Here is a 26,159-nt window from a genome sequence, read left to right on the forward strand (position 1 = left end):
TTGCTTGCCATCATTTTGATGCTGCTCGTCAGTTGTTAGCAGTTTATGGATGGGGTTCTCCCACTAGTGATGAGAAGGGAGACAGTTATCTTTCCTTGACAGAGTTCCACTCTTTATGGGAGGCTAGCCAGATTCTGAGACATGATTATATGTAGTTGGTAGCCGATAGAGATTATCTTATGGAGTGGGGCTGTATAGCATATGATGCATTGTTGGCTAAGGAAGATGAGGTGAGTGAGCTTACTCAGCAGCTTGAGGTGACTTCTGAGATTCTTGAGAGTACATAGTTGGCTTTCAAGGAGTCACAGTTTCATTTGGCTAAGGTGACCATGGAGTTAGAGTAATTACAATCTTTATCAGATTCTATACAGTCACAAGATATGGTGTCTGGTGATCCAAGGATGTCCATGATCGAGATTGTCAAAGACAGTGGAGATGGGGATGCATCCATCTTTGATACTAACATTGGCATATCGGGTTTGTCCCCACTAGAGTCAGGTTTAGTTGAGTTGGGTGCTGCAACAGATTGTTGTGGTATGCCTGACATGGTGGTGACCTCTAGTACTAATGGCATGAAGACTAGAGATGATGTATCAAAGGCCATGTGTGATGTTGGTGAGCTGACAGTTGGCATGGTTCCTGCTAGTAATACTACTCCCTTGGCGATGTCTTCAGAGGTAGTAGTCAGTTCCAACTTGGTTAGTGATCAATTGTAGTTAGTTACATCTAGATTGCAGTCTAAGCCACTGACTAAGATTGGCGCATTCTATCGACATTACATTGTGAGGTATGCTCATCAATTCACCTTCGATGACCATGTTGATGAGATGATGATACAGAGATGTACTTTGGTTCCTAGTGCTTATCATCAGTTATGGGATAGTTTGATGCCTCGGGATGAGAGTTGTGATGGGCACGACATGGCGATAGGTCCTATAGTTGATAGCTTGATAATACATGACTTAGAGCAGGAGTTTTGGAGTGATGCTTTAGCAGGTGTTGTTATTGATTCTACTCCTTTGGCTATGACATCTCCTGACTTAGCTAGTGATCAGTCACAGTGGGTTGTATCACTTGTTCATGGTGAGCTGTTGAATGAGGTTGGTTTTTTTTATCAACATTATATTGTAGAGTATGTACATCAGTTAGCATTTGATCCTTGTGCTAAGGAGTTGATGGCAGACAAACTTGGTTTAGGTTCCATTTCTTGTTGTTTATCTTGTGATGGCTTTTCACCATCAGGGGTGCATGGGAGTTATGGTTATGAGACAGTGGCTGGTGATCTGTAGAGTTGTGTTGACTATAGGAGTTGTATAGTGTGTGGATTCTCCATACTTGGTACAGTTTCATTTAGGAGCGTTCACCATTATTGCAGAGTTGGATTTAACATTCTGTATAGGCTAGTGGGATGCGTTGATGGTATTTACTATGTTGGCAATTTGATTTGTCCACTTTACTTGAGTTTTGATGTTCTAAGAGTTTGTGTCTCATGGGTTTCTGACTGTGGAAGTTGTGACTTTGGAGTTTGGTTGAGCAGCAATTGTCAGTTTGATTATGGATTCCTCTTGGTTATATTGCAGAGGATATTGCAAGAGCCTGTGTTAATTGACAATAGTATAGTTCATGACTACATTTGGGATCCAGGTGGATTGATTGGTCTATTTTTCAGCCATTGCTTGAAGAAAAGCAATATTTGGAAGGGGAGGACTTGTCATGTCCCCTTTTCAAATAATTAAAAATAATAATCTTTGCTAAGGCAGGCAAGCCCAAAATGGTGAAGTTTCGGAAAAAGGGGATAATCTTTGGAAGCTAATGGACTAATAAATGAAATTTATTATTAAAATATGTTTTATTAACCCCTCTTGGAAATGAGTTAGGGTTATGCCCTCTTTTAAGGGGTTTGGAGGCATTTTGGACTCATTCCAGAACTTGATTTTTGCTCATTTCTTTGTTATTCTTCAAAGGCTGCCAAACCTGTGGAGAAGGAAACCCAAGAACAGGAGTTTTCAGGTTTCTAGGAAGGCTAAGGATGGGAGTTTGAATCCATTCCATGTGCATGCTCATGCAGAGTTTGCCTTTGTGCTGAACAGTGCAGATTTGTAGTTTTTCGGGTGTGTTTTTTATAAGAGTTTGGTGTTTTCGGTTTAGTATTTCATATCAGTTTGGGTTGCTGCTGTATTTTAGAATTTTAGATGTTAAAATAGAGCTGAATATATGTATTTGGTCTTGATTATACTTCTGTTATAGATTATTAGTGTTTTTGTGGTGTTTTCGAGCTATTCTATGTTATTTTCAGGAGCCCGATGAGCATTGTTTTTATCCTCTGTTTGGGAGCTATTGTGTAAATGTTATATAGATCTGAAAATGTCATTTTGTAGGCTGTTATGTTGCTGAAATTTCTATAAAAATGTCCACTTTCAGATTTACTAATAATATGTGAAGTTGTGAAGTTTTTGGCACTATTTTCGGCATACCTGATTTGGGGTTTATTGAGAAATTGGTGGATCTTTGAAAGATTGGTTGTTTGATCTTAAAGATCTGATTAGAGGCTTGAAATATCATATAAGATTGGTTGGTTGATTAGAGGATTAAAAGGATTTTGACTACCACAATAGTTGTAAAGTAATAGCTAGGTTTGATCTTTTAAAACACAACTCACTTTGGAAATTCAAATCTCCATTTGGCTCATGTTGGTTTATTGACCAGACTTCATTAAATTCTCCATCTTTGATCTACTTGGTAACCCTTAAAGCAATCACACTTCACCACTTTTCTCACTTTTCTTCTGCTACTTTGTTCTTTACTTTTCCTTCACAAATTTTTTAATCAACAATAAATCAACCAACCTAAAACATCACTTATGCCTCCTTAAATAGTTAGCTTTGATCTTTTTTTCTTATACGTCACTGTAGATCTTAGGGTTTGATCAAATTCATCAAATCTATCCATTATTTTGACCTTCTTCTTCTTTCTTGAAACTTCTAGAAACTTCTCTTTGAATTCTCACCATAGATTGCTTAACAAACTCAATTCATGCATTAAATATGCTAGCTCGTCAATCCTGATCTTTCATGCATGTTGACTAATTCAAAAATTAAACTATGTCAGCCTCAAATCTTGATTCTTTCTCAAACTATTATTTTGCTAACACTCGATCATCACTGTGTTCTTATGCTCAATTTTCACTAGATTGCTCAGTCTCCACTATTCTATCTCGCTCAGCTTACCCTAGCTCTCTCAGTCTTCACTATGCTCGATCACTACTACATTTTCCTTCATCTTGCTCAACCATAACTATTACTCGATTGATACTCTTTTGCTCAACTATCTCTAAGATTCATTAATCTTCTGCTTCATTGACCTTGTAAAATTGATACTCAGTCTAGCTTAATGTTTTTCTCAACTTCTTGTCTTTCTTCAATTATCTCTTCCATACTCCAACTCAATTGTCTTCTATGCTTCATATAATGATCAAACACCACATTATCTTGTCAAAGACTAACTAATCAAGTTCCAATTGTAATTCCAACATACTTACTCCTCTTTACTCGACAACTTCACTAGTTCATCTACTTATAGCTCATTTCAAATTCTCTTCATCAATCAATTGATATCACACTCTACATTGTTAGCAAATGTCTTACCACCAAGGTTTGGCATTAGTGACAACATAGCAATTGTTCCAATTGTAGTTTCCAATATCAAACATCATCCTTAGAGTACATTGCTTCAAACAATGGTCAAAATTATTGTACAATTATTTTGACTGAGAATAGTTATGATCTGGAATCATCATAAAAAATCTCCAAGATGGTTGCACTATAGTACTTATTCACTTCCAAAATTCGAGCATGAGTTTTACCCTGCATGTCTTAGATGTCTTCATACAAAACTAACATGAACTTATTAATAGCCTGTATCTTTTATATCCAATCATCTATTCTATCCAATTATTCTCCTGTATATACATTTAGTGACATAATTTACATCTGCCCCTTTATTGTCTTTAGTGCATCTAGGTCGCTAGTGTTTCTGGACACTTTGTCTATTACCCCAAAATCCTAGTTGATCATTGTTGCTAACTTATCTACATTCGTATGTATACTATGTAATAAATGTATATTTGCCTCTATTATTTCAACTCCCTTCTCTTTAAAATTGAGACACCATCTCTTGCAAGCATCCAAAATTGAATTACCTTATTCTGGGGCCTGAGCTTCTCTCTGAAGGGTAGTGGCTAAAGCACCTTTAGGGTGATATGGGTCAATGGGACCCACTATCTCTTTTACAAACTCCTACAAAATAAGGTTTTATTTCTTCAATCTCTGAACCTCCTCTTCATCTTGGTCTAAATGTTGAAATACTTGTTTACGACCATGGTGGTAAGAACTTTGACTATATTCTTAGTTTCCTTTTCGAGTATGATTTCTTGCATTTGGTAGTCCTCAGTGGTGATGGCTTCCAACTTTCCATATTTGAATGAGGTGGAGGAATGACTATGTGTGATACCAAATCTTGTTTCTAATTCTTTGTGATGAAGGCTAGTTGTTTTATATTCTCTTGACTAAGACCTAGTGGCTTTACAACCTTATACAAAATTATTAATCCCTCCTCATAAGTCTACACAGACCTCCTCTTTCAGGTCTTTACTTCCCATTTCAAATATGTTGAAGTAGTGCCCATTAAAGACATATATTGACCAGACGATGAAGTCATCTCAGATGTTGGTCATTTTCCTTTATCTACCCTCTCCAAGGTCTTCTCAACTCTCAACTATTCCACAACTAGGGTGGCCATTATAAGAATAGGAGGGGAGGACAATGGTTTTGTTTAGGTGAAGCTTTCTCTTCTATTTTAATAACTCTTCCTTCCTCTAGAATTTCCTCTGAAAGATGCACAAAATACACTCCATCCTTTGTCATATGGATCTCTTGCTCTAAAATTGGAGGAGGTATTGACATTATATCCTATTCTTGTAGTAGTAGGGGTGGTGATTTTGGCTTTTCTAGAGGTGACAAAGGTATCCTTATTAGACCTTGTGAAAGTGGAAGGAGATGATTCCAATCATCACCTAATGGCTCCTAGCGTAATGTATCCCTTATTGCTCCACCCTCCATATGAGTGTCCATGGGCATGAAATCAAAGCCTAAAATACTAAACACATATGATCCATCCCCTACTGTAGACTCCCTCCATCCTTCTTATTCTTGATATGCAAACTCTTCAATCAAGACAGGTTTCTCTTGTGAAGTCGGGGGAGTCTATGTCAACCTTCTTCTTCTTTATTCTTGATGCATGGGCACCTAGGTGGGCTCATGAAGACCTAGGGCTCCTATGTTTGCTTTGGCTCGTAATGGTGCTAGCCACACCACTAGGATAATAAAGGGACTAGTCTACTACTAAGTTAAGGTATGTTAAGTGTGGGAAGCCTTAGTAGGCCTTAGTTGCTCCTAGTTGCATGATTAGGTCAATTAGGGCATTTTTGTGATTTGGAGAGTAGAATAGCCAAATAAGTGATTTAAGGTCCTTACATGTTTTAAGTTCTTTTGGTCCTTCTTTCAAGGTTTTCGTCCTCACTTTTTTGGAACTTTTGCACTATCTAGGGTTGCTTTACTAGGAAGGATAAGACCCAGTCCTAGAGGTTCAATTTCTTCTAGGGTATTCTCAACTATAGAGTCTTGTTGTTCTTCTTCAGCACCTAGTGCCTAGTCTTCTGCTATATTATCAAGTTCTATGATTTTGGAAATGAATAAAGACTTTTGTAGTTTGAATTCCTCTTCATCAAAAATTTCATCTATAAATTGGGTCATAAGATCATCCACTATCGTGTTGTCCAGAGCTTCTATTATCATGTTTATCTCTCTTTCCTTTCTTTTCAAAGTCTTAGAGGGGGATATTGTACTCTTATGAGAGATAGGTTGAGAATTCCCCTTCCTAGATGTCTCCTTTGTCAAATTATCTATCTCTATTTTGAGGTGTAGGGACTGATTAGGGGATAGTGAGGGACATGTCTCCTTATCCTTGGATAGACCTACAACTTTTGATCTAAGGAAACTTTGATTCCCCTGAATCTCTCCTATCTCCATATTTTCCTAGTTGATGGATCGAGAAACCTCCTCTAGATTCATTGAAACTGATTTGGATATTAGGTTGTTCAACCATCAAAAAGTTTCGAGTTAATTGATATTTTTTTTTCTAAAACTAAGAGTTCTAGGTTTTTGAATTTAACTATGTGAACATCCATTCTGACTATAATGATCAGGCTGGAGCTTTCACATTTTGTTTCTACTAAACCTACATATTCCCCTAATTCATTACCAATTATTTTCAATGTTTCAGTACTCAAGAAATTAATCAGCAAGCTTGGGAGATGAACAACTCTTTCTACTTGGAATTTGGCTGAACTAAAGGGATTAAAAAAGGGGATCCAATCTAAAAAAATTATTGGATGTTTATTCAACATAATAATGTTACCAAATAGAAGTGTGTCCTTCAATTCCAAGATATTACATTCAAGTAGATGAAATCATTCTGTAATATTGTTAGTGAGTCTTGATGACTCAAAAATTTATCAAGCCAATCCTACCTCTAGCCTTAGGCCTGTCCATCTTGCTAGAAGCCCTAGCACCCGACACCGATTTTGGGTTTTTTAAAGATTTTCTTCTAAGAGAGAAATCTACTTTAGCCTTGACTCATCCCCTATCCTTCTCTGTTCTAACTTCGTGATGGGGTTTGCTAAAAAAGCTTTTTTGTTTGGGTTCCTCCTCTTATTATGATTTCTAGGACAAAGGTTTTAGCTTTCCCATTTGCCTAATGAAATTGATTGAGTGCATTGGATTTAATACTATTACAATCTGCACTTTGTTTAGCTAGATCAACATCCTTTGGAATCACTCCTAGTGCCTAATAATAAGGTAAAGCATATTTAGTTTGCTAAAAATGATTGCTTTGTCACTCTTCCTATTGTGAAATGTGTGATTTCAATACTTTTGTCTTCTGAGAGGGAAATGTTTGGGATTTGGCAAATCTTTTCTCTAACCTATTTGAGCCATCATCATTTGACTTGATATCCTTTGGATAGGGATTTGAAGGAGAAGGATTGATCCTCTTGAAAGGAAGAACATATTTTGTAATTACCTTATTTCCATCATGTCCTAGTATTGAAGGTGTAACTCTAGCTAATACTTCTAACATGTTCCTAGAAGGCAAATCACTTCTAAAGTTTGGTGGAAGATTGGACTTCGCAGAACCATATTTGGTATTATCATAATGATCTGCTTGTCTAGCAATCCTTGGGAATTGATCACTTAGGGAGAATTTTTTACTCCACTTATTTGATTGGGCACGAACCTTATGATAACCGAAGGATTTTACAGATTTAGCTTTTGCTGGCAGATAACACAAAAAAATGTAAGTCACGTTTTTTTAGCCATAGGGATAACTTTAGTTGTATAGCCATTTTTTATTTTTATTTATCTAATTCTGATTTTGTAAGATGTTATGATAATTCAATTGTGTAATTTTTTTAGTTAAATTAATAAAAATAAGTTTCACGAGTTCACATGAATCCAAGGGAAAATTAGGAAGAGGAAGAGCTTCTATTTTGTAATATTAATTTTCATTTTTCTTATTAATTTTTTATAATAAATATTTTTGGTGGAGATTTTTTTAAATGACTATTTTATTAATATATGATAAATTTAATATATAAATAAATAATATTTTTTCTCTATTTAATTTTTAAAAAATATTATTTTATTTAAATTGAAATTTATTTATAATTTTATTTATTCATATAAGACTATATTTAAATAAATATTTTATTCGTGCAGTAACCATCACATCTTATTTTGATGCAAGTGCTAGCATTAAGAATCGACTACAAGAGTGAGCTTTTGCATGTAAAATTAAATATTATTTATCCTTTATTTATTTTAGTTTTATTAGTATTCGTTGTTAAATACTATTTCTAAAAAGAGACATTACCATTAGAGTTTTTGACACAATGCGAGAGAGCATCGTGTTTCATGTTTCTTTCATGTGAAAGAGTACTAACCATGTACAAGAGTGGCCTTCTGCAAGATGAATGGATGAGAGATGAAGTCTATAAATGTTTCTTTCTTGTGAATGAGTACTAATAATGTACAAGAGTGACCTTTTGCAAGATGAATGGATGAGAGATGAATTCTATAAAAGTGTTGATTGAATATTTTTTTAATGAAAGAATTTGATGATGAATGATGTTGAAAGTGAAGGCTTATTGTGACATGGACTTTGAAATAAGAGCAATAGGATTTATGTTGATGAAAGGTTAGGACCTTAAAGATGTGTTGATTTTGGAGCTTTCAAAATTCAAAGCATACAATCATGTCGATTGTCTAATAGACTTGGTCTGTAAAGAGAAATACATCATCTAGATCAAGCATTCAATGATCTAGATCCCTCTACTTTATTGACAATTTATTGATATTAACATATATTACTAGTATTAGATTGCAAGTAAGACACGAGAGTCTAGATTACTGAAGAATTCAGAGATATAGACAATGTAACAAACTAGGAGAATGTATTGTATAACCAAACACAAAAAAAATATCAAAATAAAAGAAGTAGAATTTTTTTTATATGATGTATTAACCAATTTGTCCTTCATTACCATAATTAAATCCATGAGAAAAAAAAAAAGAGTTTTACAATAAAGCTTTCCATAGGGACCTTTCCATAACTGGATACATAACAAAATGAAAGAGAATTAGCCTTGATAGATACTATAGAGAGCTTCCCATAACTGGATCCATGAGAAAAACCATGTTGTGTATTCCAAAACTGATCCAGATTGTACAACATGTCTTATTATTGCAACAACAATGTGGTAGATTTCCTCAACAACTACATGTGCCAACAATGTGTTGAATTTCTTCAAAAGCCTTCTTTGCAATACTCTTATTTTTATGTTGATAATTTTTTTTCTTTTGTATCGAGAAACTCTTTTCTTCAAAGACCGACCTCAAGAGTGTCAAAAATTTGAATGAATGATGGATCCCACTATGCAGACCATGACACTAGCTATCTCTTCAATAAATTTCAATTGAATCTCTAACCTCATGATCTCATGTTGAGTGTATTTTCTGCTTAAATTTAAGCAATTATATGTTCTCATGTAAACTTAGATTTATAGAAAAAGGATAATATAGAATTTTTTCCTACTATTGTGGAACAGCTATTATTTATGAATTAAAAATAAGCTTTGAAGAAAATGGGGGACTTAAAATAAGCAACCCTGCTTATAGGAAAAATTGCTTCACAAATCTTTTTCCCTATTTTATATGTTACTAATTTATTTATTTATTTATTTTCTCTTTAAAGTTTATGTGAAAAACTAATATTAAAATGTCTATTTAAAAAATAAGCAGATGCATGACAAATTATTCCTAAAAAAGCTTAGCATAATTGCTAGCGAAGAAAAGAACATATAACTCACACAACCAAACATTATATTTTTTAAAAGTTACCTTCTTCTACAAACAAGTCATACCTTTGTTTGAAGACCAAGTGGTAGTGCCTCTTATATTGTTTATCAACAAAAGCCAATTGTTGGGTGAGTGACCTATGCAATCTCACCTCTATTTAGGGATAACTGCTCATAAGATCTGTTGCAACAAACATTTGAACACATACATTCTTTGTTGATAGTATGTCCAAAAACTGAACAAATGCAAGAGAGACCCTACCTTGGTCTATCACATTTTTTTTTGTATTAAGAGTCGCTAGAGAGAGTGAAAGAAACCCCTTTGGACTGACTTCTAGTTCAATAAAGAGTGAAATAAACCATTTTGCTAATATTTGAAATAAAAACTCTGCAAATTAACAACTCATCATCTCTTTACGATCTTCGTGCTCAGGTAAATTTGAGAAGTAGTGTGGCACATTGAAGAAAAATTGATGGTTAATAAAAAACTATTGCATTAAATCAAGATTGGGGTAGGGGACATGCTTGAGGACGTGACTATCCTCCCTTTAAACTATACATTTGACCAATTTTTGAAAAATTGAAAACATCATGGATTTTTGCAAAAATTTTAGCATTTGATCTTCATGATCTGCATAGTTTGTAGTCGAAAACAACAAAAAATTTGGAAAAAAATCACTAAATGTGGAAAAAATAAAAAATTGACTTCATTTTGTCTTCAATGCATTTTGTCTAGAGATTAGACTTGAAAATTAGAAATCAAGAAGAATATTTTCCATTGTTGTGTTCACATAAAACTGTACATGTACATATATAGTTGTGTGTCATATGCATAAAGCTATAGGAAAGGAAAGAATAGTTTAGGAAAGAACCAATCCAATATTTTGCAACACTCCCCCTCAAGTTGGTGCATAGATATCCCACATTCCCAACTTGCCCAAAAACTTCGAGAACACTCGACTTAAAACTGCTTTGGTAAGAATATCAGTTAGTTGATCTTTTGATCGAGTCTTAGGCAGCTCCACAATCTTCTCATCCAACTTCTCCTTAATAGAGAATCTGTCTACCTCCACATGCTTTGTACAATCATGTTGAACCAGATTATGAGCAATATCACATGTTGCTTTATTGTCACAGTATAGTTGAATTGGCCACCTAGGCAGACAGCCCAAATCTCTCAGGAGAAGTCTTAGCCACAATGCTTCACATACTCCAAGTGACATACCTCTAAATTAGGCCTCTGCACTTGATCGTGCAACAATATTCTATTTTTTGCTTCTCTATGTAACGAGATTACCTCCTACAAAGGTGAAATAACCTAAAGTAGAATGCCTATAATATACTGCTCCAACCCAATCAGCATCAATATATGCATCCACACTTTGATAATCCTCATTTTTAGTCAATAAAATTCCTTTTCTAGGAGCAAACTTCAAATACATCAAAATGCACATAATTGCATTCATATGTTGCTCTCTAGGATTATGCATAAACTGGCTAACAATACTTAATGCATAGGCAAGGTCTGGCCTTGTGTGTGCTAAGTATATCAATCTTCCTACGAGTCTATGGTATCTTCCTTTATTAATTGGTACCTAATTGGACTCAATACATAACTTCAATCCTTCTTCCACTAGTGTATCAATGGGTTGACATGCTGATATATCGGTTTCCCATAACAAGTCTAAGGCATACATTCTTTGAGACACAAAGATCCCTTTATTAGATCGAGACACTTTGATCCCAAGGAAATATTTTAAGAGACCGAGGTCTTTCATTTTGAATTCACTAAACAAGTAATCTTGTAGAGCCCTCCTTTCTTCAAGATCATTTCCTGTAACTATCGCGTTATCCATATAAACAATAAGTGTAGTGATCTTACCTTGTTGATTCTTTATGAATAAAGTATGGTCTGAATTGCTTTGATGGTAACCAAAGGCTTTCATTGACTTTGTGAATCTTCTGAACGATGCCCTCGAAGTTTGTTTCAACCCATATAGTGACTTCTTTAATCTGCACACCTTCAAACTATGTATTTATGGTATCATGCAGCCAAGTGGGAGTTCCATGTAGACTTCTTCGGACAACTCTCCATGTAGAAAGGCATTCTTCACATCAAACTGTTGTAATGGCCAACCCAAGTTCGCAGCTAGAGATAATAAGACTCGTACTGTATTGATTTTAGCTATAGGTACAAATGTCTCTATATAATCAATCCCATAGGTTTGGGTGTACCCTTTTGCCACCAGTCTTGCCTTAAAGTGTTCAATTGTACCATCTACTTTGTACTTAACAGTATAAACCCACCAACATCCACCTGGTTTCTTTCTTGGTGGACGGTCAACAAGTTCCCAGGTATTATTTTCCTGTAATATTTCATCTCCACATTCATAGTGGCTTTCTACCTTGGATCAGCTAAGGCTTCCTACACATTTTTAGGAATAGATACAGTAGATAATTGATTTACAAATGATTGATTTGATTCTGAAAAAAAATGGTTAGACACATAATGACTCATAGGATATTTAACTTTACTAGAAAGTTCAAGTTCATATGTAGATTTAGGGATACCTGTGGTGAGATGCTGAGGTAGTTGTTTTCTAGATGGTTCAGGAACATCCTTGGTAAGTGATTAGTGTGGTATGAGGGGCTCGGATGGAGGTGAATCCATAGCTTCAATTTCTGGGTGTTCATCACTACTTTGATCCAAAGTTTCACCTACTTCTTGATTAACAGTTTCAGAGAGTTCCCCTTCTTCAGAGATGTCCAAGCTACCCACATCTTCAGGGATGTGAACATCCACATCTTCAGAGATGTTATCCATATCTTCAGAGATGTCCAAGCTACCTACATATTCGGAGATGTGAACATCCACATCTTCAGAGATGTGATCATCATAGTCTAGAGTTTGAATTTCCTTCTAGTACTCCCCTTGAAGTTTAGGCTTAGAGGAAAAATACATCGAGTCTTCATGCAAAATTACATCCAATGTAATAAACATTCATTGGGTTGGAGGATGATAGCATTGGTACCCCTTTTGATAATCAACATATCTTAGAAAGACACATCGTAGTGCTCGAGGAGATAACTTGTTGCGCTGATGCTTATGGAGGTGTATGAAAGCTACACAACCAAAGATGTGAGGAGATAAATTTGGGATAGTTGGAGCAACAACCGCCTTAGTGAAAGCCTAGGATGGTGTCTAGAAACTAATAGTGTTGGAGGGTACCTGGTTGATCAAATATGTTGTAGAGGTAAGTGCTTCACCCCAATAGGATAATGTCATATGGGCTTCTATGAGAGAAGCACAAACAACCTCCAACAAGTGACAATTTTTTCTCTTGGCTACCCCATTCTATTGAGGTGTATTGGAACAAGTAGTTTGATGAATAGTTTTGCGTGCTTCCAGATACTGCTGAAGTTTAGAACTCAAATATTCGCCTCCAGTGTCACTACGAAGAACATGAACTTGTGCATTGTAGTGAGTATGAATCATGTTATAAAATTTTTGAAATAACAAGTTCACATCACTTTTAGACATCATTAAGCATACCCAAGTCATCCTAGTACAATCATCAATAAAAGTAACAAACCAACATGATCTACCCAAGGTAGTGACTTTGGACAGACCCCAAACATCAAAATGTATGATCATAAATGGAACTGGACTTTTATTCAAAGTTAATGGAAAAGAAGCACGATGGCTTTTTGCAAGTTCATAAACTTCACAATGGAAGCTAGAAACATCAAATTTTGCAAATAAACTGGGAAATAATTTCTTTGGGTAACCAAAGGAAGCATGTCCTAGACATCGATGTCATAACTAGATCTTAGATTTCTGCTTGTCTCCCTTAGAGCCTTCCATCACTAGAGCTTGACATAGCTTGTCCGAACTCTTTGACACCAAGTCCAAGTAATACAACTTCCCTCGCCTAACACCACAACCAATTTATAATGTTGATTTTCTGGAATAGATTGTGTAGAGATTTTTCATCAACGTTTTGAATCACACTACGTGATCCATCATCAGGAAGAGAGAGCAAGAGGTGTCAAATTATGTGACACCTCTTGCTCTCTCTTCCTGATGATGGATCACGTAGTGTGATTCGGAACGTTGATGAAAAATCTCTACACAATCTATTCCAGAAAATCAACATTATAAATCATGGATTGTGGAAACCTGATTGCATTAACCACAACCAATTGTTTGCCTCATTTGGATGTCCTTAAACACACAGAAATCAAGCCAAAAAATTACAACACAAAGTAAAGTAGTGGTGATTTGGGAAACTGACATCAAATTGTAGTCCAAAGACGGAACCACTAAAACAATATCTAGATTCGAAGTATTAGTGAGAGGTAAGGATCCTTCTCCAATAACTAAGGTTGAAGAGCCATTGGCAATGAAAACAATTTTTTGTGAGGACGGTTTAAGGGATGAGACTTGTATAGAATCAAACATCATATGATCCGTAGCACCGGAATCATCCATGCACTATTAGAAACAAGTGTAGACATATTATTAGACTTTACACCATTACCTGCCGCTACTGCTAATGCCGAGATCAGTCCAACAACATTATCCTCTATCTTTGTTTCAACAAATGTTGCACTGGAGGTCTTCTTGGATTTCTTCTTTCGCAAATCGCGACTACAATCCCACCATTCTGGATACCCAACAAGTTCAAAGAAGTGACTTTTGGTATGACCGGTTTGATTGCAATGGGTGCATTTGTAGATGGATTTATTAGCACCATTAGTGATCTTAGGCAGGTTTTTAGGAGGCCCATTCTGATTAGATTGGTTTCAAGTCACCATGGCTAAAGCTTTAGTCTTTTTTGGTTCTCCAATCTTTGTTATGTGTCGAACAGATTCATGATGGACCAATGCATAACATGCTTCTAATTCGGGAATAGGATCCTTTCTCAAAATTTCACCACGAACTTGTTCAAAGTCACCATCTAATCCAGCAAGAAAAATATGCACCCTTTGTCGCTGAACTGCTTTTTGGTAAGATTCAACATCGTTCTCACTTTCCATGATCACTTTATCACGATGATCCAACTCACCAAAAATCTTGGTTAATTCTCCATAATACACAAGGAGTGTTTTGCGATTCTGTTTGGCAGAGAAAGCCCTCTGATTCAAGACAAGCACCTGCAATTCATTTGCCCCATCATAAAAAACCTTAGAAAGAGCTTTTCAAATATCTCGAGTAGTGGGTAAGCAAATGTATTGCTTCATAATTTTTGGGAACATAGATATCAACAGTCATCTTTTGACATTTTGATTGTCTGCATAACACTTCTCATATCCATCATCCTTCTCAGTAGGTGGTTGCGAGTTACTATGAATGAAAGAGAATTTCTCCTTCTCAGCAATAGGCATCTCCATGATTTGAAACCACAAATCATAGTTTGTTTCATTGAGTGTAATCCCTACCTTGAATGATGAACCTTCAGATTGAATAATAATGGGAGCAAATTTGTTCACAAATACTTCTGAATCTAAATCGGCCATGGTTCAATCTCGTTGGATTCAATCAATCAACATTCTATACCAAGAGAGATGTTATCAGCAAATTGAGTTAGTCCTAGAATGCAAGGAAATCAGCATATGCACACATTGAATGTTTTGATGGTTTGCTCAACTGTATGGAGAAATATGCAGCCAAATATAAATAAGTCTAATAATTAATTCCGTCCAGTTACAGAAGTAATTTTATAAATATGAATCTTCAGTATCTATGAATTCTATAATTTAGACTGCAAAAATGACTCCAGCACTCTATAATTTAGACTGCAAAAATGACTTCGGCACTGGGAAAATGACTCGAACCTCAAAAATTGAAGAATCTTGGCTAACGAGCAAAGAATTGCTTTGACAGGCATGCTGTCCCAAACATAACCATCTGAGGGAACATTTTTTTACAACATTCCAGCTAATTAAATATCCTGGCAAATATCATGAAAGCGGATTAGAAAATTCAAATGAATTAAGATTTAAATTTATAGCCTGCAAGAAACTCAGAGCATTGTTGTAACAGAATAAAATAAGGAAGAATGCACTTTGCATAGTAACACATACACATTTTGGACTCCAAATTTCAGTGAAATCCATATGCTTTTCAAAACATTTATATAGTAATACAGACATCTCAGCTTGTATGCATAAGTGAAAGGAATTTCATGGCTTGCAGAGAGAGAGACAACAAAAACTTAAGATTCATTGAATTTTGAATTTTACCCATTAAAAATCATAATAGCAGAAACTCAGAGTATTGTAGCAGAACAACACAAGGAAGGATACAGTTTGCATAATAACTCAGACACTAAAGTGCCATCGCTGTAATATTTAAAAACTGTACTCTTCTTTCTTTGTGTTGGGATTCAGCAATGCCAAATGAAGAGGAGATTTCCAGTGTGTATCAGATATGTTACTCTTGCGGGAGATACTTCAGCGTGGCCTATTTTAATCTTTATTTGAGATAGTTGCAAAGAAGCGTAGACCCATCATGTTTCTGATAGCAGAAAAGAAACGATGGGAAACATTGGAGTACAAGGAAAGGAGAAGCTAATGACAGTTTCTTTTCCAAAGTTCTTTAAGAACTTCATATTTTTACTTTTGTTGGCCTTACTAAACATAGCTTCTCTTACGGGATATGAGACGGTGCCACTAGTACGGTTTAAGATATTTGAACACAAATAACCAAAAAGAAATTTTCCTTCGAATGGAATAGAAGGGGCCTAGAATGAAGAACTTGGATCACATAAATTGAATTACAGTTTTGCTCAAATAGAATAGAACGGACTTGCTCACTTGCTTGCCTTCTGTTTTTTTTACATTGGACATTAAATTGCAGCGAATGGAATAGAACATATCTAGAATGAAATGAACTTGGATTACATACATTGAATTACAATTTTTCTACAATTTTCCTCAAATGTAATATAAGACTCAATTACAATTTTCCTCAAACAAATTTAAACTTAAATCACTCAGGCTACATTGAATTATGTTTTTCCTCAAATGATCTCGGACTAGACAAGCCTAGAAAGAAATGAACTTGGGTCACATACATTAAATTACGAATTTGTTTCCTCAAATAGAATAGACAGGTCTAGAATGAAATGAACTTAGAACAGACCGAACAAATGGAATAGACTGGTCTAGAATGAAATAAACTTAGAACAGGCCTAAAATGAAATGAACTTGGGTCACATACATTGAATTACGACTTTTTTTCTCAAATGGAAGACAGATCTAAAATGAAATGAACTTGAATCACTTACACTGGATTACAGTTCCTCCAATGCAATAGAACGGGACCTAGAATGTAATGAACTCGGATCACTTACATTGAACTACAATTCTCCTCAAAGGACCAAACTGAGATCTCTGCCGGGACAATTGCTTCATCAAACACTAGTACCCTCTCGAAGTGCACAATCAAAAGTACTAAGATCAAAACCGGGGCTTTGTTTAGGCATTTGTTTTCACAAGAATCCACGGCTTTACTAGTCTCCAACTACTAGTTAATTTAACAAATTAACTTTTATGGATCCAACAAATGAGTAAAGAGGTCAATGGGCCTGTAAGAGTTCATCCTACTTACCCCCACAAAGCGAAAGCTCCTCTGCCTCTCCCCCGCTCTGGCTGCTAGGTTCTCTTTCTGTAGAAGCATCATTTGAATAATTATTTATTTGAGTGTTGGTGTTGTGTTGGAGGCCGCGCGGACGCGAGCCCCCTCTGTCACAAATTATGACGTGCACTCTCCACAGTGGGAGATGCTAGGCAGAGCCCCCTTCTTTATGTGCAATGAAGGTGCTCTCCCTAAGCCATCGGCCTTCTTGATCACCGATCGACCCCGCCCAGGTAAGTATGCTTTCCACTTCCCCCTCTCCTCCTCCTACTCCCCTCCTCTCCCCCCTCTCCCCTTTCCTCCTGCATGTGGGATCATTTCATTGCAACGCTCGGCTATACGAGACAAATCCAGGATTTATCTAGGCTCGAACACAGAGCAGTGGGGATGTAGCTCAGATGGTAGAGCGCTCGCTTAGCATGCGAGAGGTACGGGGATCGATACCCCGCATCTCCACTCCATTCCCCTACTTTCTTTTGAAAGTTCTCATCTTTGGCTCCAAAACGTAGATCAATTAAATCGGTCTGCTTGCTGTCCAATGTTTTTGTTAAAGTGAAAAAAGCGCAGGGAATTGAACCCGACGTGAATCGAACACGCAACCTTCTGATCTGGAGTCAGACGCGCTACCATTGCGCCACGGATCCTCTTATTTTTAATTGCCTGAATCGTTTTATTTAGTTTAATCAAAACACCATATCGAACTTTAATTATCGTTTCTGCAAGTAATATAGGATCCAGGCTCTCCAGCCAAAAAGCCGTGAAAGACAATTAGAAATGGAATCGTGCTTTGATGGGTAGCAAAAAGAATAGCTAATTGTGGCAGATCATTAAAAATATTGTCTGCATATCTCAATCGATTTCAACATATCTGCGATTACCTTTTCTGCATCCCGTAAAGTCAATTCAAATTCTCATATCAAAGCACTAACAACCTGGTGACAACCATAGACAGTAAAGAAATGGCAAAGACTGAAATACTGTTCGACGGTGACAGCAAGATGCAACGGAGTTAAAATTGATTATCATTACAATCAATTATTTATTTTTCCAAAATCAAACGCATTCGCCTTGCCGTCAAAATGAATTCATTTTCCATTTGCTTTGTCTATTGCTCAATAAGATGACACTTAAATATGGTCAGCAATGGCATCTTAGTGTGGAATGAGTATGTGGAAGGTATTTTGTAGATAAATTAAAAATAGAATGGGGATAAAAATATTGGTCAATATTAATGTAAGGAAAAGTACTCATTGATTAGATAGATTGAAATATTTCTTCATTTTACACATTCTAATAACTTTTTTTTAATTAGTTTCCACCGTAGGATACTTATGGCATTGTTCAATCCACATTTCAATTTACTGTAAGCCAATCAGTTTTAAGATTTTTTTAATCCATTTATGCTTTTCTATAGTGTACAAATTTTTTGTCTATTTTATGAATTTAGGAAAACTAATTTACTGTGTTCTTGGTAGTTGCCAAAAAAGGCAAGGAAAAAATTCTAAATTACAGAAGAAAAAGAGTAGAAAATTATAATGAGATTCCTTCGAGAAGCCTCTTTCTATGGACCGTACTAGAGCATTTGCCAAGAAGCTCTTTCCACATAACCACAGAACTTTTTGGAGCTTCAACAAATGGATTTTGAAGCTTCTAAATGAAACACAAGTAAATGCCCTCAAGAACATTCTGATACAGGTTGCAGGTTGCAGCTCAATGGCCAGATATAGATTGTGTGTTCATGGCCAGTGCTATAGCTGTCTCATGTACTTTGCTAATTCAAGTCCCTTTGCATCCCAGTGGACAACAAACAGATATACAAAGAAGTAGGAGGACAAAATGAATTATAGGTTTTTGATTTATTATTCTCCATCTTCATCTACGACTTGATCTTCTTTGATTAGGTTCTCATTTGTATGGTTCATTCAGAAAAAATGGAGAAAAAGTATCTTACATTGATACAATACCATGGAAGAAGGGAATAACATCAATCATCTGCAATGAATCTAGAGCTGACATATGCTAGACAAACAAAATTTGACATTAGACTGGACAATAGTTCAACAAATAAATATAAAGAAGCATCAGTAAAGCTCACATCTGATAAATTATTGGCACAAATTGAACACCAATCATGCAATCAACCATTGTTAAAATCCTTTCAAAGCTAATCAACATAACTAATTCATTTCATTTGATTTATATTGATCTAACATGTTTGTGGATTCCTACAGGGAATAGATTGTAGAAGGTTTTGTGAGAGAACAGGGGTCCCAATAGAGAAAGTAGAGGATCAATTTATGTTTCAAGCAAACAAAGTTAGGCAACAAATTTAGTAATGGCTTTCTGTCTCTATTTCTAACATGGAAAAGTTTGATGCATGAAAGACACATCAACTGTCTGGCAAAATGCCACGTTTCACTTATGCTTCCACCTGCTCTTCCTCCCATTACTTAATCTTTAAAGTGCTCACAAAATTTCTTCATACAAACTTAATTCAAGCCTAGCAAAGAACATAGTAACAATAACAATTAGATATATGAAAATAATTTTACATGCATCAAATTCATATTTTTAATTAATTAATTTGAAATATATATGAGTAAATGATTTTATTTTAAAATATATAGTTTTTAATATTTATTTAATATATACTAATCAATTTAAAATTGCAAACATAAGATATATAATTTAATATTAGATTTACAACTAGATTTACAAATGTTAAGATTTTAAAATAATATTTTTTAATATATATACTTTAAGATGATTGAAATACCTTATTTTTAAATATAAATACTTTAAGTTTGAAAAAATAGTATAGAATGAATTCTACTTCAATGATCAATATAATTAGGAAAATTTATTCTATACTAACAATTTGATTTTTCAATTGATTCTTCTCTTTCATTTTTGTATCTAGTATTTAATTTAATTGAATAAACCATGTTTTAATCACATAACTTGGAAATATTATATGCATACAAACATTATATAAGTACATAACATTAGGTCAACAAAGTAATCATGGGATAGGAATTATATACTTTATAGTAAATTTGTCTTTCATTTTAAATCAAATTTTCTCCTAGACATGATTCCTTAATCATGTGCTTGCACATATGCAATAAGTGAACCATGCATATAAATGTCACAATTAGGTTTCAAATCTAAATAAACTATCAACTATTATAACAAAGCTAAGGGAGCATGCTTATGTTGTAAGAAAATGTATAAAACATTGAATGTCAAATCATACATTGTCAAATCTATATGGACATTTATAGATTCTTATAACTTATAAAATGAAATTTGATCCAGTTGGTCTTTATAAATTGGAAGTCCTACATGGTATTCAACATTCTATTTCAAGTTAACAATTAAATTTGAGCCTCACACATCAAAGGCAGGGAACTTTGGCGCTTGCGCCCCTTGTTTCAAAAGTACTCATTGATTACTTTCTCTTGGTAGATTGAAATATTTCTTCACTTTATACATTCCAATAACTTTTCTTTTAATTCTATTCTTTTATGGAGGAAACTATTGCATTCATTGAATGCTAATTAAATATAATTTTTTAACAAAGTGACCAATCAAATTCAAAACTTTATGGGATTCATTTGATCTTTGTTAAAGTTCTAAAATTTGACCTATTTAAAAATTTAGAATAATAGCATTTTTCTAAAATGTGATTGGCTTCCATTGTTTTTTGAAGGGAATGAATCATTTTTCTACCAATTTAATTAGTAAAAATAGAAGAACTCTCGAAATACAAGGAAGTAATGAGTATTTATCAGTCTTGTGAATGATAAATACATGAGCGCTAAATAAAAGGTACTCTGCTAGCAGGTTTTATTTACTTAAGCTTGGAGCTTTAAGGTTTGTTGGTATAGTTGGAGAAACAATAAAGTTAGCACAAGTTTCAATTTCATCAACAATTGACCAAGCAAGAAAGGCAGAGGCATGAATAAACATCATATTTGTAAGTAGCTAGGAGACAAATTTTGCTGAGACTCCTTCTTTCTGTTTTGAGATTAATATTCACAAATATTCATGTGTTGTGAATAAATTAATTTGAGACTCATGTATTTTCTTGTGCCCGGGATAAATCCTCTAAAACTTGCAAATTTTTGGTTGTGGGTATGAATTTATCTTTAGACCTATTTCATACTTATGTATAATTTTGCTTTGGAAGCTCAAACCAAGGTTTCTCAATTGGAATGCTCGACAATATTTTGCTATAAATATAGAAACCCATCATCTTCTAAAAAACAATATTTTTCTATAAATTTTGCAACCAATCTTCTTCTTCTGCATTTTGCAAAGCAATGGCGGTGACAAAGAAGAAAAAGGGAATTTGTTCAGTATTTCAAAGACTTTCCTTTTATTTTAGTTTTTGAAAGGTAATACTATTTTCCTATGCCATTTGCACATAAAAAATCCCTCCTTACTCTAGGACCGTTTCAAAAGCCCTTAAGTTTTCCCATGAATGAGTGTATTTTATATGCGTTGTAGTATACAGTTGTTGCTGAACATTTTTCGGCTAAGCCATGTCGAGGAGTCCATTCTCAATTTTCTCGATAGTCCCCTTCGTTCCTAAGGTCTTCATCCTCTTTGCCATCATTTTTGTCCTTCAGTATTTCAACTTTTAGGGTTAGAAAATTATAATGTCTTAAGTGTTTTATTGAATTTATGGCATTTACATTTGGCATGATATATTAATATTGTCATTTTGGTTAGAGGAGGATGTGTAGTCCGTAAATATTTTCTCCATATGTAAATTTTAGCAGATCTTAGGGTTTCTAAGTTCATTGTCCCTAAAAGATTTAATAATTTGTGTTGCATTGTATTAACCTTTACTTGCACATTGTTGTGCTTAAAGGATGCAGGTTGTTGACTCAGGAGTTATGAGAGACCTTTGAATAATTTACCTGTGAAAATCATTTAGGTTTCTATTTCTTCGATTTTCTCACAATTCTTGTTACATATGTCTCAAGTGTACCATAACCTTGTAAAATAGAGGATTAATGGTCAATATTTAAAAATCAATATGCTCTCCTTGGGAAAACATGCTTTGTTACTCAACTAGTTCTTCTTTGTGTCCATGCAACATTTGTATGGAGGTTTATAAACCCATTTATCCTATAATGGTCGTATACAAGCTGATAAGGAAGTAAACCCCATACAAGCACTAGAAGCTACAGAGGTAGAAGCAAACAAATGGCCTCCAGATTCTAGTCTATGCCCATGATTTTGTTGACATGGCCTCAAAAGGCATTTAGAAAAAAAAAATTATTTTATTTTTCAACCTTTCCTTTTCATCGCAAATCATGTTTTTATGACTCCAATAAGTGTTTTTTATTTCTTTTCTTTGAGTTTTATGAATTGTTCATTTTCCAGTTGTTTCTCCCTTTCTTTGTTGTTTGTTCTAAGGATTTTTCAATTTAAACTGCTTTAACATAGATTGCATAGTCGTGGAGGGGGTTTGAGCTCATCTGATCTGATAAGTTTTTATTGTTAAAATGCTAAAACTACATTTATATTGAAAGGGTAAGTTCTAAGCATTGCTCAATTTAAACTACTTTAACACGGATTGCACGGTTGTGCAAGGGGTTTGAGCTCGTCTGATTTGGTAAGTTTTTATTGTTCCAATACTATAACTACATTTACAGTTACCAATCTTCTTCTCTATGTTTGTTTATAGTTGTACCATTTTAACTATGACAAGTGCTATGAACCTTGAGTTATTTGTGACATTATCACTTGCATAATATATATTTTGTGCTTTTAGAATAATAAATATTATTTTGACACTCTGCTTTCAATTAACACCTTATTATATGACATTTGTGAAAGCAATTAAGATGGCATTGCAATGATTATAGCAAAGCATGACATTTGTCAACGTAATTAAAATGACAATAACTCTGTAAACTATTGTCTCTGTTGCTCTATTTGTTGTATTAAATTTTACAACTCATCATTTACCTTTAGTAAAGATGTTACTACCTAATCAAGGATTTCCTCCTTAACAGGGCTATACATATGAGGGCTTCACTCCTTACTATGATCATTAGCTTCGAGTGTATCATAAACATCATGTGATCTTAGCATTATGAATCTAAAACCTATGGGAAATGATGGTTTGTGGATACATAATATTGCATTAATAGAGGTTCAAATCCTCCTATGCAATATATTGTTGTAGTTGCTAGTGGTTTTTATATAGCATTGTTCTACTACTATTAACTATAAATGTTAGGATTGCTTTAAAACCTCTATATTTAATTTATTAAATATATTGCCAGTACCTAATAGTACTTATTAAAAGTCCATTCAAATAGACTGATTATATTATAAACTAGCACCTCATTAAAAATCCATTCAAATGGACTAATTATATTATAAACCAACACCTCAAAGTACCTATCATTAATATTATAAACCTTTTGCTATTGGTAAAGGTGCATTTGAACTATTTGCCTTCAAAAAATTCAAAAGGTCATCTCCAATAGAATCTTGGGGAAATCTAGCTTTTAAGGGACTACCACGACTTCAATCTATTCATAGAAAATGAGAAGTAGATCTAAATATGTGGGTTTTGAAGTTTTGTTTTGCAATTGTATAAGCTTTGTTGATTCTTTTTTCAATGCTCTATATTTCTAATTTCATAAGCCATAATAAAAGTTATGTATTAGAAACCTTATTTTTGCAGTTCACTAAAAGCAAAATGACATATAAAAATAATTCATACATTGTACAAGTCTACAATAAAATTGAACACAAGAAATCGATTAGTGTTATATAATATATTAGATGTGTTCACTCAAATATTAGAAAAATCATACGAAAGCTCTATGTTGAATTCAATTTTCATATAGCATCCACCCTTTGTAGACATGGAACCATCATTGATATCTTTAATCGTTATATTAAGACCAGCTTTTTCTACATCCACATAGTGAAGCAATGCTCACACGATACTCACACAATTATTGCTTATCTTCCATGATTGCAGTTTTTGTTTGCTCGAACTGGCATTTGTTTGGATATCTATAAAAGGAAATATAAGTCAGATAATAGTTACAATATAGGAAAAACCATTCTTATTGGGTGAACATGGGTATTGACAGATATTTGTATGCACATTGCAGATGGAGTAAAAGTAAGGCAAAGGCAACCAGTATTAGATATTTGTTGGTAAATAGATTTGTCACTTGAAAATGGCCCAACAGAGTATATGTGGAAAACTGTTCACAGTAGTTGGATAGGCCCTTGATATGCGGCCTTCCTGTGCGTTTAGAGGGGCAGCTCCCTCGTATGATATAAGTTTGAAATGCGGCCTTCCTGTGCGTTTAGGGGAGCCATTGATGACGAATGCACCACATGACTTCAAAGCTTTCCTAGACTAAACTTAAACCACGAAAAACAACAGTCAAGATCTATGCTTGAGAATTATCACTAGCATAATGTTGATCTAAAGATTCACAAACATTTGCACAATACCTTGAAAATACTCATTGCAAAGAGAATCAACATTTTTAACAATTTAGATTTTGAAAGAAGAGAACTCAAATAGCATTTTCCTTTATTTTCTTGCACCAAGAACCTGGGAGAAATTTTTGATTTCAAAGTTAAAATTTGTACACACTTTCCAAATATTATCTTATCACCAAAATCTAACCTAAGTCTTCTCCTATTCAAAAGTCCCAAAAAGTCCTCTCCATACAAAGCCAAAAATGACTCCGTATATAGACATGGAGGTTAAGAACTACTAGACTCCATGGTTAATAACTACCTCCAAAATACATAATTTTGAAGAGGTTAATTAATCTCACAAAAATTAACCCAAAATGATAAAAGTTGCTATTGCTAGAGATAGAAAATTAGAACCATTACATCGCATGAAAAACAAGATATTGCCCATGTCATAATGATGGATCACAATATCTTTAACTTGATGGAAACTACACCTTCAAATCCAAGTATCTGCCTATGAATTTCCTCAAACCTTTCCATTGAACTCAAAAGTAGTCTTCAAGAGATTTATAGCAGTTGGATCATATTAAAGTGATCTATGGCATACGCTTCAGAAGACACTTGTACTATATTTAGAAGTTCTCATCTTGTCCATGTGATAAGAGAAACTAATTTTCTTATAATTCATCTACGTGTACTTGGTCTTCATTCATAGCTTCCCAATTGAAAATTTATGTGCCTTTGATAGTTCAAAAATCGATGGGAGACCTGATTCAAGATAATTGATTTTGGAATTATCCATGGATTTTGGTTGATCATGTAGTATGGAAGCCAAACCTTTACCCCTTTCTTGCTCACTTACCTTTGAGATTACATATTAAACTCCTTGAAAGCCTTACATATGCAATCACATGCCTTATTTAACTATTTTGTATTGTTCATATCCCATTGCTACTGCTTATGCTAAGTTGATGCTTTAGGATATTTTTCCAAACAGTTTATGAGCTCAATTTTATTGTGTCAATGTTTAGAAAACAATCACCAAATGCTTAGGCTATGAATCTTTCAAGATTTGGACCAATGGTCTTCGAATTTCATGTAGTGGCCACAAGCGAGAACAAGGTGCAATTTATTTCCATGAGCTCAAACTTTCTTGCCATGGCATCTATTCTTTATTAGTCACAGGCTGGAAGATGATGCAAGATACCCCCTTCATCATTTCCTCACATAGCATCTCTAAATCATGGTGGAACAACATAATGTGGTTGGAGGTATTTGGTCAAGAAAATCATGAACTTCCATATTTGGCTCATACTTTCTCAAGAAAAAGATGCATATTCACTTGCTTGTTTGGCCAACTCTTTGAACCAATAGTGACATGGAAGTCCTTCTATGAAACCATGTGGAGAGCATTTTGACAAACAATTTTCTCTTAACCTGTCACAACGCTGCCTTCAACGCAATTGGTCAAACGAGTCACACACCTTTGAGGCTACTACATACTTCATCTTTATTTCATGGTACTATGTTATTCATGCCATAGATATCATTTTCATGATCTTTCTCACACGT

General features: G+C 34.5%; 3 non-coding genes across 3 annotated transcripts; 1 reads left to right on the forward strand and 2 right to left on the reverse strand.

The window, feature by feature from the left end:
• Nucleotides 1-17,190: 17,190 nt before the first annotated feature.
• LOC149562047 (U1 spliceosomal RNA) lies at nt 17,191-17,352 on the reverse strand. Its single transcript, XR_016364285.1, has one exon. It is a non-coding gene; the product is annotated as a U1 spliceosomal RNA (small nuclear RNA).
• Nucleotides 17,353-17,494: 142 nt separating this feature from the next.
• On the forward strand, nt 17,495-17,567 carry TRNAA-AGC (transfer RNA alanine (anticodon AGC)). The gene has a single exon. It is a non-coding gene; the product is annotated as a tRNA-Ala (tRNA).
• Nucleotides 17,568-17,683: 116 nt separating this feature from the next.
• TRNAW-CCA (transfer RNA tryptophan (anticodon CCA)) lies at nt 17,684-17,755 on the reverse strand. The gene has a single exon. It is a non-coding gene; the product is annotated as a tRNA-Trp (tRNA).
• Between the last annotated feature and the right edge of the window lie 8,404 nt (nt 17,756-26,159).

This window comes from Cupressus sempervirens, chromosome 4 (genome assembly GCF_028749045.1).
Source record: "Cupressus sempervirens isolate cs-2001-9-10 chromosome 4, ASM2874904v1, whole genome shotgun sequence".
NCBI lineage: Eukaryota > Viridiplantae > Streptophyta > Pinopsida > Cupressales > Cupressaceae > Cupressus > Cupressus sempervirens.